The following is a 12,190-nucleotide window of genomic DNA, read 5'->3' as shown; positions in this document are numbered from 1 at the left end:
CCAAATCATTATCTGCTGAATCAAGAAACAAACAAACCTTTACCTGATGCCACAGTTCCCCATGATCTTATCCCTATATGCCTCAATCTTATCTTTTTGTAGATCATAGTCTCTTCCCCCATTCTGGTTAAGTCCCTCATCTCTTCTCCCAGGGACAATATTTTATTATAATTAGTTTTAGTGTGAGCAATATAATTGGTTTACCTGTTTCTTGGTCTTACCCATGCCCATTCTTTCTCCAAATCATTGGCAAAATAATCATTCAAAGGTGCTGCTGCTGAAAAGAATTCAATGATCTTCTTTTGATTCTAAGACAAAATGAAAACTCCTCACCCAGGTGTTTAAGGTCTGTCACAAAATTACTTGAGACCTAACTTTCCAGCCCTTTTTTAATATTATTCTCTTCTTGTGCACTCTACTTTGTGTCAAACCAGCCTGCTGTAGTTATTCCCTGATTTCAGCATTACATTTCTAATTTTCATGAATTTGTATAAATTGTATCCCCATGCCTAGAATGTTGTCCCTCCTTGTCCTTACTGCTCAGATTCCTCTTTCTTGAAGGGTAAGCCCAGATATCATAAAGCTTTCTCAGATTTACCCAGTTTTAATGTTGTCTCCCTGTTCGCATTACCCTGTATTTAAAAAAAAAAACTATTTGCAATAGTTTATTCCCTCAGTAGAAGGTAATCTTCATGAAGGGAGGTTTTTTTTCTTTATATTTCTAGCACCTGGTACAATGCTTTTCATGTCATAGGCACTTAGTAAATATATGTAAAATTGATTTGAATTTAATTGAAGAAAAAAGAAAAAAAAACCAAATTTTTCAGAGAATCTCAAATAGTACTGATTACCCTGAGTGATGTTCACATTGAAGAGCAGTGAAAGGTTAGGTAGGAAAGATAAGTCATTCAGATCTAAAGAAAGTGCTATGAAGGAGATTCAAATTGATCTTGTAATCAAATGCTCATATCTCTTTTTTGAATCTGCTTGTCAACTACCTTGAGAAATTATAAGAGGTACATTTTGACTCTTAAAGTAAATCAAATATTGAGAAGTCTCAAGAATAATTATTGTAATAGTCCTCAGTAATAATTTTATGGAGTTGTTTACACGGGAATATTAATAGAAGTATAATAAATGCTGCTGATTAATATTTAATTTACATCTTATTGATAATACACACACACAGATGGAACTTAAATTTTTGTCGAGTTACTAAATTGTTCAATAACACATGGTTTGGAAAATTTCTTCCAGTACCTTACCCTACTTCACTGGTAACTCGAATTCATTTGTAGAGCTAGAGAATATGACTAAAGAGCTAGAAAGGATCCCAATAGATCCAGCTTCCTGTCTTACGAATTAAATGTGGTTTTTCCTCATTTGAGAACTTTAAAGTGGAAAGGATAGTCAGCTAGGTAATACAGTGGATTAAGTTCCATGCTTGGAGTCAGGATGATTTATCTTCCTAAATTCAAATCCAGCCTCAGATACTTACTAGCTGTGTGACTCTGGGTAAGTCACTTAATTCTGTTTCCCACAGTTTCCTCATCTGGAAAATTACCTGCAGAAGGAAGTGGCAAACCTACTTCAGTATATTTCCTAAGAAAACCACAGATGGGGTAACAAAGAGTTGAACATGACTGAAAAGACTGAATAACAAAAAAAGTAGAAATTGTGAGAGAAGGTTGGATGGAGAGTAAGGAAGGAAAGAAGCAAAAAAGAAAGAATCAAGTTCAGTTTTAAAAAGGAACTATGAAGATGAAGGTAATGGTTTTGGAGTTTGGGATTAAGTTTAAAGACTGAGAGCTCAAGTGGGGGTGGAAATGGGGGGAAGGAGAGAGGTTAGATTTTGGAAGGCTCCAGAAGGAGAAAAATAATTTTAAGAGATGATGCAGTTGGGATAAAAGAAAAAGAAAGTTATTTAAAAAAAAAGATTGAAGAAGAGGGTAAAAAGGTAGAGCTGCTTCTAATGGATTGAGGAAGTAGAGATTATGGGCAAAGGGGATAAAGCAGAGTTCTTTGATTATTGTTTTATTTCAAGCTTCTGTGCCATAGAGAATGACCTTTGGATTACAAATGACAGATCAAACTTGATTAATAAGGAACAGAAACCTAACAATAAGTAAGAAGATAATAAGAAAAGGCCAAGCTACCCTCAATAAGTTCAAGGTGACCAGGCCCAAACTTCCTCACAGTGCAATAAAAGAATTGGCAGATATGATTGTTGGGTTTGTTTAAGAAATTGGATCATGGGGGAAGTGCCGTAGGCCTGGAGAAGGGCAAGCATTTCTCTGATTTTCAAGAAGGAGGAGACTGTGGAAACTGTAAGTTAATGAGCTTGATTTTGAATTCTGGCAGAATTCTAGAATGCATTTGCAACACCCTCTCACCAAGGAATTGCAAGGCAGCTGGGATACACGTATGTTGAAGGAGAGGCAAAAATCCTCAGGGCATTCTTATCCAAGGATCCAGAGGTAAAATCTTGAGAGAAGCAATAAGTATAAATTCTCGCTGAACAAGGAACAGGAGAAAGAAGGAGACAGGCTGGAAAATACGCTTCTGATTCCAAGAAAAAGAGAAGCTGAAGCTAAGATGTTGTCTAATGGGGAGGGGAAAGGGCCCTGGACTCTTCACTGCTTTAAAGCCAAAGTGGCTTCATATGTGATGATACAGACTCCGTGCCAACCAATATCAATAGAAGAGAAACCAAAAGAAGAAAAGAGGACAAGGCAGGATGCCTCTGAGCATCACCAGAACCACTGATGCTGCCATGGAAGCTGCCATGACTGAATTCATAGCATAGGGAATGCTGAAACAAAAAGGGGAAAGATTAGTTGTTTCCCATCTCACTATTGTTTCACGATAGTGGAACTCCAGTTTGCTTGTTTAATAATTCTCTCTGTCCCTCTTGCAGTACCTATGCCACTTTCCTTATTTCCTTAAAAGTAATTACAAACAAACAAAAAACTATTCACTTTTGGTATTGACCATGTGCTATCAAAAAGAAATTGGTTTCTCTAAGTTATCATTTGGTGCAGGTAGGTGTGTCCTTGGTCAATCATTTTTGTTTTTAGTGCATTTGCACAGATAGGAGAAATTGCCATAAGATATGATAAAATTATGGGAAAAAATTTAATTATTTAAAAAACGTTGCACCAATTGATAAAATTGGCACACCTGGTTCACCTAGTGTTAAAAGAACCAGTGAAGCAGGAAGTTATGCTTGCCCTGGGTCACAGAGAGAAAGAGATTCTCTGTCTAATTGCTGAAAATTTTCACTACCTAGGGAGAAAAACAAAGAGATTCTAATCGATACTTATTATTAGAGATCCTCTAAGGTAGGATTGACTTACCCATCGTCATACAACTATTCAATGATACTGTAAGACTTTAAATCCAGATGGATGGATAGTAATTCATGAGAAAGAAAAAGATCTGGGGGTTATTGGATTATGAATTCAATATGATTTAATAATGTGATATGGCAGTCAAAAAAAGCTAATACAAATTTAGTTTGCATTATGCATAACATAATATAGTAATAATACATTATATTATAATATAGCTTTATCATTGTACTGATTAAGATAGTACTACTAATACCTGGCCTAAATCTCTCTTCAATTAAAGTAAGCTCATTTTTCTTCTATTTAGTCTTTTAAAGGCATTGAGGACAATTGTTGGGCACTTTTCTCTGCAGTCAATTTCATATACTTGATTTTAGAATGTACTCTCTGGATTTCTCTGTTTCAATCAATTTGGAGTGGGGGGTGATGTGAAGGAAAGGGGAGATGAGAACAATTGGATTTCTATGAATGACTTGCATTAGTTTTTGCATATATTTGCCACATTAAATTTCCTTTTTTTGACATATATATATTTTTTCATATAGATATGCATTTATTCATATATATACATATACATATATATATATATACAGGTATATATACACATATATACATATATTTGTTTTAATCAGCCAAGATCAATCTTTTCACCTTCTTCCACAAACCTCTCTCCCATTGAGAATATGAGAAAAACAAAACTCAATTTATACACCTAAGTAGTCAATCAAAACACATTTCCACATTGGCCATGACCTTCAAAGAAGTCTCATTCTGCATTCTGATTTCTTTGCCTCGCTATAAGGACAGGGCATAGCAAGTTTCATCATTAGTCCTCTGGAATCTTCATTGATCATTAAGTATTTAGCACAGTACCATCATATTTATATACCAGAAATTGTTCATCCTTTCCCCAATTTATGGGCACCTCTCAGATTCCCTTTCTTTGTAACCTCAAATAGTGCTGTAAATATTTTTGTACATTCTTAAATTTTGTTTTTGCATAGGACTAATAATCCTTTCCTTAAGATGTTGTCCTTCTAATTCTCCTTTAACCCTTTCTCCCCCTTCTCTCCTATTTCACTGTTGAGTGAAATATATTTCTATATACATCTATGTGATTGTATTCTTCCTTCTTTTGAACCGTTCATATGACAGTGATATTCCAGAGCCAGCCGCCACAACTCACCCTCTTTGTTTGTATGCCCTCATTATGCAAGATAATTTCCCCTAACCTATCTCTCCTTCTCCCATCCACCCACATCCAGGGTATTTGTATTTCTTTCTTAAGATCATCAAGACATAACAGAAGCATTCCCAGACCTTGTCTAATTAAACTTCTATGGATGCTGATGATGATAAAGACTAAAAAGAGCACATATCTGAATGTAAGAAATGTATCTTTTATTTAATTCTTTATCATTGTTCATTCATGTTTACCTTTTATGTTTCTCTTCGCTCTGGTGCTTCTACTACAAAGTTTTTTCTGCAGCACTGTTCTTTTCATTAGGAATTCTTAGAAGCCCTCTATTTTATTAAAAGTCTATTACACTCAGGTTTTCTGGATAAGCTATTCCTGCTTGTAAACTCATATCTTTTGCCTTCTAGAATATCATATTCAAAATTCTCCCTTCTTTTATTGTGGTGGCTGTTAAATCAGATGTGATCCTGGCTGTGGCTCCTCAGTATTTGCATATTTTCTTTCCAGCTTCTTGAAGTATTTCTTCTCTGACCTGGAAGTTGGATTTTGGCTATGATATTCCTAGGAGTTTTGATTTTGGAGTTTTTCTCAGGAGGTGACTGGTAGATTCTTTCTATTTCTACTTTACCTCATTGTTCTAACAGATCTGGTCAATATTCTTTTAAGATTCCTTGAATGTCTAGGCTCTTTTTAGATCAAAGAGTTCATATAGTTCAATTATTCATTATTTTTTCTCCTTGTTCTGTTTTCCAGGTAACTTGTTTTTTTCCTGAAATACCTTACTTTTTTTTTCTATTTTTCAGCCTTTGACAGTTTTAATATTTCTTGTGGTCTCATGAAGTCATTGGCTTATATTTTGTCTACTTGAATTTTGGGGGGAGTTTTGCTTGAGCAAGGTTTTGTATCTCTTCTGCCAAGCTATTTATTTCCTTTCCAATTCTTTCTTCCATAGTTCCCATATCATTCCCAAATTTTTTCCCTCAAGTACTTTAATTCCAGTTATGATAAAGTTGTTTTTTTTTTTTTAACTCTTGCTTTATTTCTCCCAGGAATTCTGGTTATTTGTACCCAAGTCATGTTTTTCTCTGAAGCTTTGCTTATAGGTATTTTTCAAGTCATTCTCTTCTGCATTTCTGTCTTTAGCATTGTTGCCACCATAACAGCTCACTTTAGCTATGTTTCCCCCATTTTTCAAACCTACTTCCTGACTTGGACTATGAATTGATGTTAGGGCTGAGCTCTGCCACACTTCTGGAGGGAAGGTCTAGGTTGGTCCTGTTGTGGCTTTCTCAGAGTATTGATTGTTATGTTATTCTAGGATCTTAGGGATAAGATGGAGACCTAAAAGTTCCTAGTGATCTAATCCAGGCAAAGTCTGCTGCTGTACTGTTCTGAACTTTGCAAATTCCTAACCTGCTGTTGCTACAGCTGATGACTCCCAAACCTCATCTTTCCTCAGCACAGTGCTCAGGGCCTCCTACCTAGGATTCCCACTGCTACACACATGTTCCCTTCTCATTCTGCCCTAGATTTGTGGCCCAAGACTGGGTAGTGGACAGCAAAGCCTATAGTTGGGACCTATCCTCATCACATTGTTTGGCTTGGGTCTAGGGGTGTCCCAGTATAGTTCTGAGACCTTTGCTTACGCTGGTACACAGTCTCTTCCTTAACACTGGAGTGCTCCCTGCAGTGTGCTCCATGCTTGACCCTGTCTCCAGTGTCCAAAGACCTGCCTCTCTGTCTCCATATGTCAAGCGAAGTTGTACAAAGAACTCGCTATGACTTTTTCTGGGTTTGTTTATTAGGATTCAATCTGGTCTCCTTTCTAGGTCTGTGAGGATTAAGTGGAAAAGAGTTCATTGCATTGATTCCTATCCCTCTGCCATCTTGGCTCCACCCCATTAAATGTCTACCTGGAATGTACCCATTGAACCAGTGAAATTGGGTTCTCACTAACCAACCCTTCACTAGAGGGGAGAATTAAAATTATAACTGAATAGAGACATATTCAAGATATTGTGGATATGTCCCATTGTCAATCTGTGGGACCAGAGTAGTAGTTCTAAGTGGAACAGCTGCTATTTCTGTAGTATTTACTATTTTATAACAATGTATTTTACAACTATTCTACATACTTAACGTACACTGTCTCATTTTATGCTTACAATTTTGCAAAGTAGGTACTACAGGTATCCCAATTTTAGAACAGAGATCATAGGATCATAGATTTAAATCTAGAAGAAAACTTATAGGCTACAGAATCCAAGTATCTCATGTTACAAATGAGAAAACTGAAGGACAGAGAAGTTAAGTGACTTGCCAAGGGTCATCCAGTTAATTAATGTCTGAGGCAAAGGTAGAACTCAGGTCTTCTGACACCAAGTCCATAATGCCATTCACTATGCCACTTAGCAGCTTCTTAATAGGATTAGGGCTAGAGCTATGATTCCATTGATAAAGAGAATTCTCAGGTGAGGAAACTCCTGCCAATGCAGCTCAGCACCTTCTCTGTAATTTATAGTCTCAGACAGTCGCCTAGAGCAATGAGTTATTACTTGCTCAGTGTCACACATTCAGTATGGTTCAGAGGCAGGACATAAGCCCAGGTCTTTATGGCTTCAAGAATAGCTCTCTTCTCCATTACATTCTGCTGCTTTTCTCTCTACCAGATGGAAAAAAGAGGATGAGAAAAAAGAGAAAGGTGAAATGACTTGCTTGTGGTGACAGAGCCAGTATGAACAAGCTTCAAACCACGTATCCACGCACTCCATATCTAGCATTTTCCCACTATACTGTATTGCCTTGATAGAACTAATATGTCATATTTTTCAATAATACTGACAACCAACATTTAGAGAGTGCCTTAAGGTTTTCCAAGTAACTATTTCAGAAGAAGTCTGTGGAATAACTGGTGCAAACATTATTATTTCCAGTTCCCAGATGAGGAAACTTGCTCATGATCACTCAGCTAGCAAGAGGCAGAGCTTTGATTTGAGCCCAAGTCACATTCAGTACTCTTTTCATAATACTATGTTGCCTCTCAGGTATTTATTTCTTTAATAAAATAGGCAAAGAAGAATGAAAATATCTGAATGGACATTGCAATACCCAGAGGCAGCCTTTGATAAAACTGAGCTAAATTAAATGTATTTGTTGTACCTCTTTGCCTTCATTCAGCAGCCCTCTTTACTCTATAACTCTCTTGGGTTTGAGATAAACTAGGGTATCCACATTTGACCTGTAAATGATGCAAAGTTTCAACTACATTCCTCCCTAAATATTACCAATAACATTATATTAATTAATTACCAATAACAAAGAAAACTGTCAAAAAATACGGCCAAGACCCAGTAAGTGCACTGAATCTCCTAAAATGGTCCCATGTATTTGAATATACACTATTTGAGATTACAATTATATAAAATAAGGAAACTGATTCCAGCCCAATGGAAATATGCACTATTAATTTGAATAATGGTTCATCACTCCAATTCAGGGGATCACTTAAAGGGATTCATACTAATTATGTTATAATAATTGTATTAATTAGACTTTGGGTTCTCAAAATGCACGAATTTTTTTGCCAGGTGCCAACATACACAGAAGCCTTCAAGTTTCTGGACAATAGAATATATGTCTGATAAAGGAACAACATAATTAAGTTTGAGTCACTCACCGTTTTTTTAATGGTCAAATAACTTACAGATCACTAACTGAGGAATGGAAAAGTTTCCAAAAAGAGATGAGATTAGATGATTAGATGAGAAGAGATGATTAAATCATAGATTTCAAGCTAGAAGGGAACTTAGAAATCATCTAACTTAACATCTCTACCCTATTTTATAAAAGAGCAACTGAGGCCCAGATTGATTGAGTGAGTCTCTAAACTCCTATCTAAACATCTATTCCCCTCTACAGCCCACACCACATCTTCCCAGAAATTCACATATCCATGACATGACTGAAGTATTTAATTCCCATTGGATGTAAGCTGTCAACTAACAATTTGCCAGTTGCTTCCTGAACCAGTCACTCAGGTTTCAGTGAAAGGTTAGATGTTCAAGTACCAGGAATGGATTTTTTTTTTGGCTAGGCAATGGGGTTAAGTGACTTGCCCAGGGTCACACAGCTAGTAAATGTTATGTGTCTGAGGCTGGATTTGAACTCAGGTCCTCCTGAATCCAGGGCCAGTGCTCTATCCACTGCACCACCTAGCTGCCCCCAGAAATGGATTTTTAATGCCGCCTTTCCCTACTCCCATTTCCACCTTTGTGTTTTAATCTATTAGGTGCTCTCTTCTTTGTTATTTGGAGCTGTGTGACCTCCTTGAGATGAAATACTCTCTTTTACCTTTCTTTGTAGACCCATTGCATAGCACAGTGCCTGGCATGTACTAGGTGCATAATAAATTTTTATTCACTGATTGGTAGCAAGACCTTTGTACTCCATTCCAGTGTCTGATCAGAAATAGCATTGATGAAAATATTTTGCTAAATTTTAAGGTTGTATCTGAATGAATTATATACTTAGAAGGCACAGGACTTTCAACTTATACCAATTAAAATTCACCTCTTTTTCTCCCTTTATTAATATTTGAACAGGAAACAGGTTCACAAGGCAGGGCAAATGTAAATTCCTTAGGTAGCAATAATCAAAAGAAAATGTTCAAAGAAAACTGTAGCTAAATACAGCCAAGACCCTATAAGTGCAGTGAATCCACTAAAATGGTCCCATGTATTTGAATATACACTAGTTGAGATTATAATTATATAAAATAAGGAAACTGATTCCAGCCCAATGGAAATATGCAGTATTAATTTGAATAATGGTTCATCACTCTAATTCAGATCACTTAAAGGGATTCACACCAATAGACACCTAGTTATAAATACTTTTTTTCTCATTTGTGTTTATCATAGCCTAACTGCTACATCAAGAATCTTGTCTCTAGTATAATAGGTTCTAATGTTCTGTTATCAGAAAAAAGATGTATTAAATAGATTGTGGGAGGGGGAGGGTAGATGATTAGTCATTGTTGATCATTTAGTTCTACTAAGATAAATATATTTTAAATGTCTTTTCTTGGTTCAGCCAATACAGGATTAACCCCCAAAGCCAGGTAGTAATTAGCATAATAATACATTTAACCACTGTGAACTTTTTAAAAGTTTGCATTTGGAAAGGAAATTTCATTTCTTACTATTGAGAGCCCAATATTCTCAAATCTGCTGATTCACATTCGTTAGTGAAGTTACTCTTCCTTAACTAACCTCTAAGGAAACAATATTCCTTGGAAGAGACATGGTAAAAGACTTTTACATTTATAGTAATTCTATTCAACTTACAATGGTTCCCCAAGCTGTGGTGGCTCCATTGTTTATGGAGAAATATTGAGGGGACAGAGAAGTCTCTTTGAAAAGAGTTTACAGGCTGTTAATAGTTTTTCTCATATCAGATTTTCCCTTCTAAACAATCCCAATCACATGGCATTATAAAAAGATTGTCACAGTTCCTCACAAATACATTTTGGGGAGCATTGTAATGCATTAAAAAAAATCTTAGTCTTTGTCTTAGTTTCTACCTCTCCTCAGTTTCTATTCATTTCTTCTCACTGGTAACCTTTGTAACAGCCACCTTCAGAGGAACAAAAGTAACATCAAGGAACGGTTTCTTAACACAGCTGGACAAATTACACTTATGATAGAGCAGAATGTGTTGGTTTGGAGGTGCAAATATGCTTTCTGAGGTTTCCTGAAGCCTTTTCCCTCTCCCAGAGCAACCAGTACAATAGGCAAACCTCTACCTATATTGTCGAGATCCCAACATTTAATGTTTCAGCATTACAATGAGCATTCTCTTTCTATTCCTTTTAATTCTTTATAGGAAAAAAAAAAAGTTATGGTTGGCTTACACATATAGAGCTTAATTCTAAAGGAACATGAAATTATTTACAGTGTATTTAATACCTGGAAGAAGAGTCTTTATTTTAAATAGTGATGGCCTGAGCAACAAAATCATTTTACAAGTACAGTGAACAACAATCTTCACTCTTGACTTTGGACTTTGTCAGTCTGGGTGGGCCATGAGAAATGGACAATTCTTTTGAAAGGAAAATCACTTTAGAGAAAGACACAGGTCCCCAAAACCTAGCAAGGAAAATATGATTTTCTAGAATATATTCATTTCTTTCTTGACATCATTCTTAACCCCACCACAAACATTTCTATTCCATCAAAGTGGTTCATTGTCGCAGAATCATAGAATTAGAGGTGGAAAAGAAGATATCAAGGCCAACCTAATTTTACAGAAAAAAGGAACTAAATCAAAGTAAGGTTAAAGTGATCTGCTTAAGGTCATAAGCTGCATTATTGGGAATTGAACTCTAATTCCATAGCCAGTATTGCTTCCACTATATATTACTCATATACTTATACATGCTTATATATACTAATACATACTTATGCTAATTGTCTATGGGGGTGGGGTAAAGGTTGAAACAGAGGAAAAAAAGAGGAACAGAGCAAGACCAGAACCCTCTTTAGCAAGAGGAAAGCTGTCAAAGGATGGAAAGCCTAAGCTGAAAACTAAAAATAAGTATGAATCACAGTTGATGAATTTGTGAGTGGTGGCAGAATTTACCCAACACACCTCTGTTCCCCTCAGATCCTTTTCCTCTCTGCCACAGTATCACAATCCTCTGGTGTCTGTTGAAATGTTCAGTTACTTGTTAGGATAAGAAAACAAAGGCTTTTTACCCTTCTTTCTCAAGTATTTTGATGCAGAGTAATTTGACCAAATAAAGTAAGTTGATTGAATCAGGCAGCTAGGCTGGCACAGTGGATAGAGTGCCAAACCTGAAGTCAGGAAGAGTCATCTTCCTGAACTTAATTCCTGCCTCAGATAGTTACTACCTTTGAGACCCAGGGCAAGTCACTTAACCCTGTTTGCCTCAGTTTTCCCATTTGTGATATGATCCAGGGAAGGAAATAACAAGCCACTGTAGTTAGTTTCTTGGCCAAGAAAACACCAAATGGAGCCATGAAGAGTTAAACATGACTGAAATGACCTAATAATTCTGTGCCAAACTTTTAGCAGGAGCAGAGGGAGCACAGACTGTAAGGAGACAGGGTACTTGAATGATAAGAAATAATTACAGGTATGGTGAGAAGGGAGCTGCTGAGAAAGAAGCAAAAAGTGGAAAATGACACATAAAACAAACTTTGTTCTTTACATTTTGGGCAATGACCAGGCTTAGCATTCTTCAGTTTCTTATAGTCTACCCAAGTGGTCAGTCTGATTCAGAAGTGTTTGGAAAACTTTTTTTTTTTAAGATCAGCAGGTAGTATGCCATTTGCCCATGCAAACCTTGTTTTCTCAAAGAGAATTATCTAATATGTTCAGATAATTCATTTAAAAATAAAACAATTCAACAAGTATTTATTTAGGTCTTAGTAGTGAGAATTGCACTGTGTTAGGCTAGGTGAGGAGAGAAATGACTTTGCCAGGGTCTTATATTGAGATTATGGCTCAACCAGAGAAAGTGTCAAGTTGTACTGGCTCCTAGTCTCCTACCCTACCTAATACATCCAGTTACCTCTGGCCAGATTAGGAGTTAACCTTTCTTCAACTGAGAAATGATCTT

This window comes from Phascolarctos cinereus, unplaced genomic scaffold, assembly GCF_003287225.1.
Source record: "Phascolarctos cinereus isolate Bilbo 61053 unplaced genomic scaffold, phaCin_HiC Scaffold_726;HRSCAF=1367, whole genome shotgun sequence".
Lineage (NCBI taxonomy): Eukaryota > Metazoa > Chordata > Mammalia > Diprotodontia > Phascolarctidae > Phascolarctos > Phascolarctos cinereus.
The sequence above is the reverse complement of the archived record's forward strand: the minus strand, read 5'-3'. Positions refer to the sequence as shown.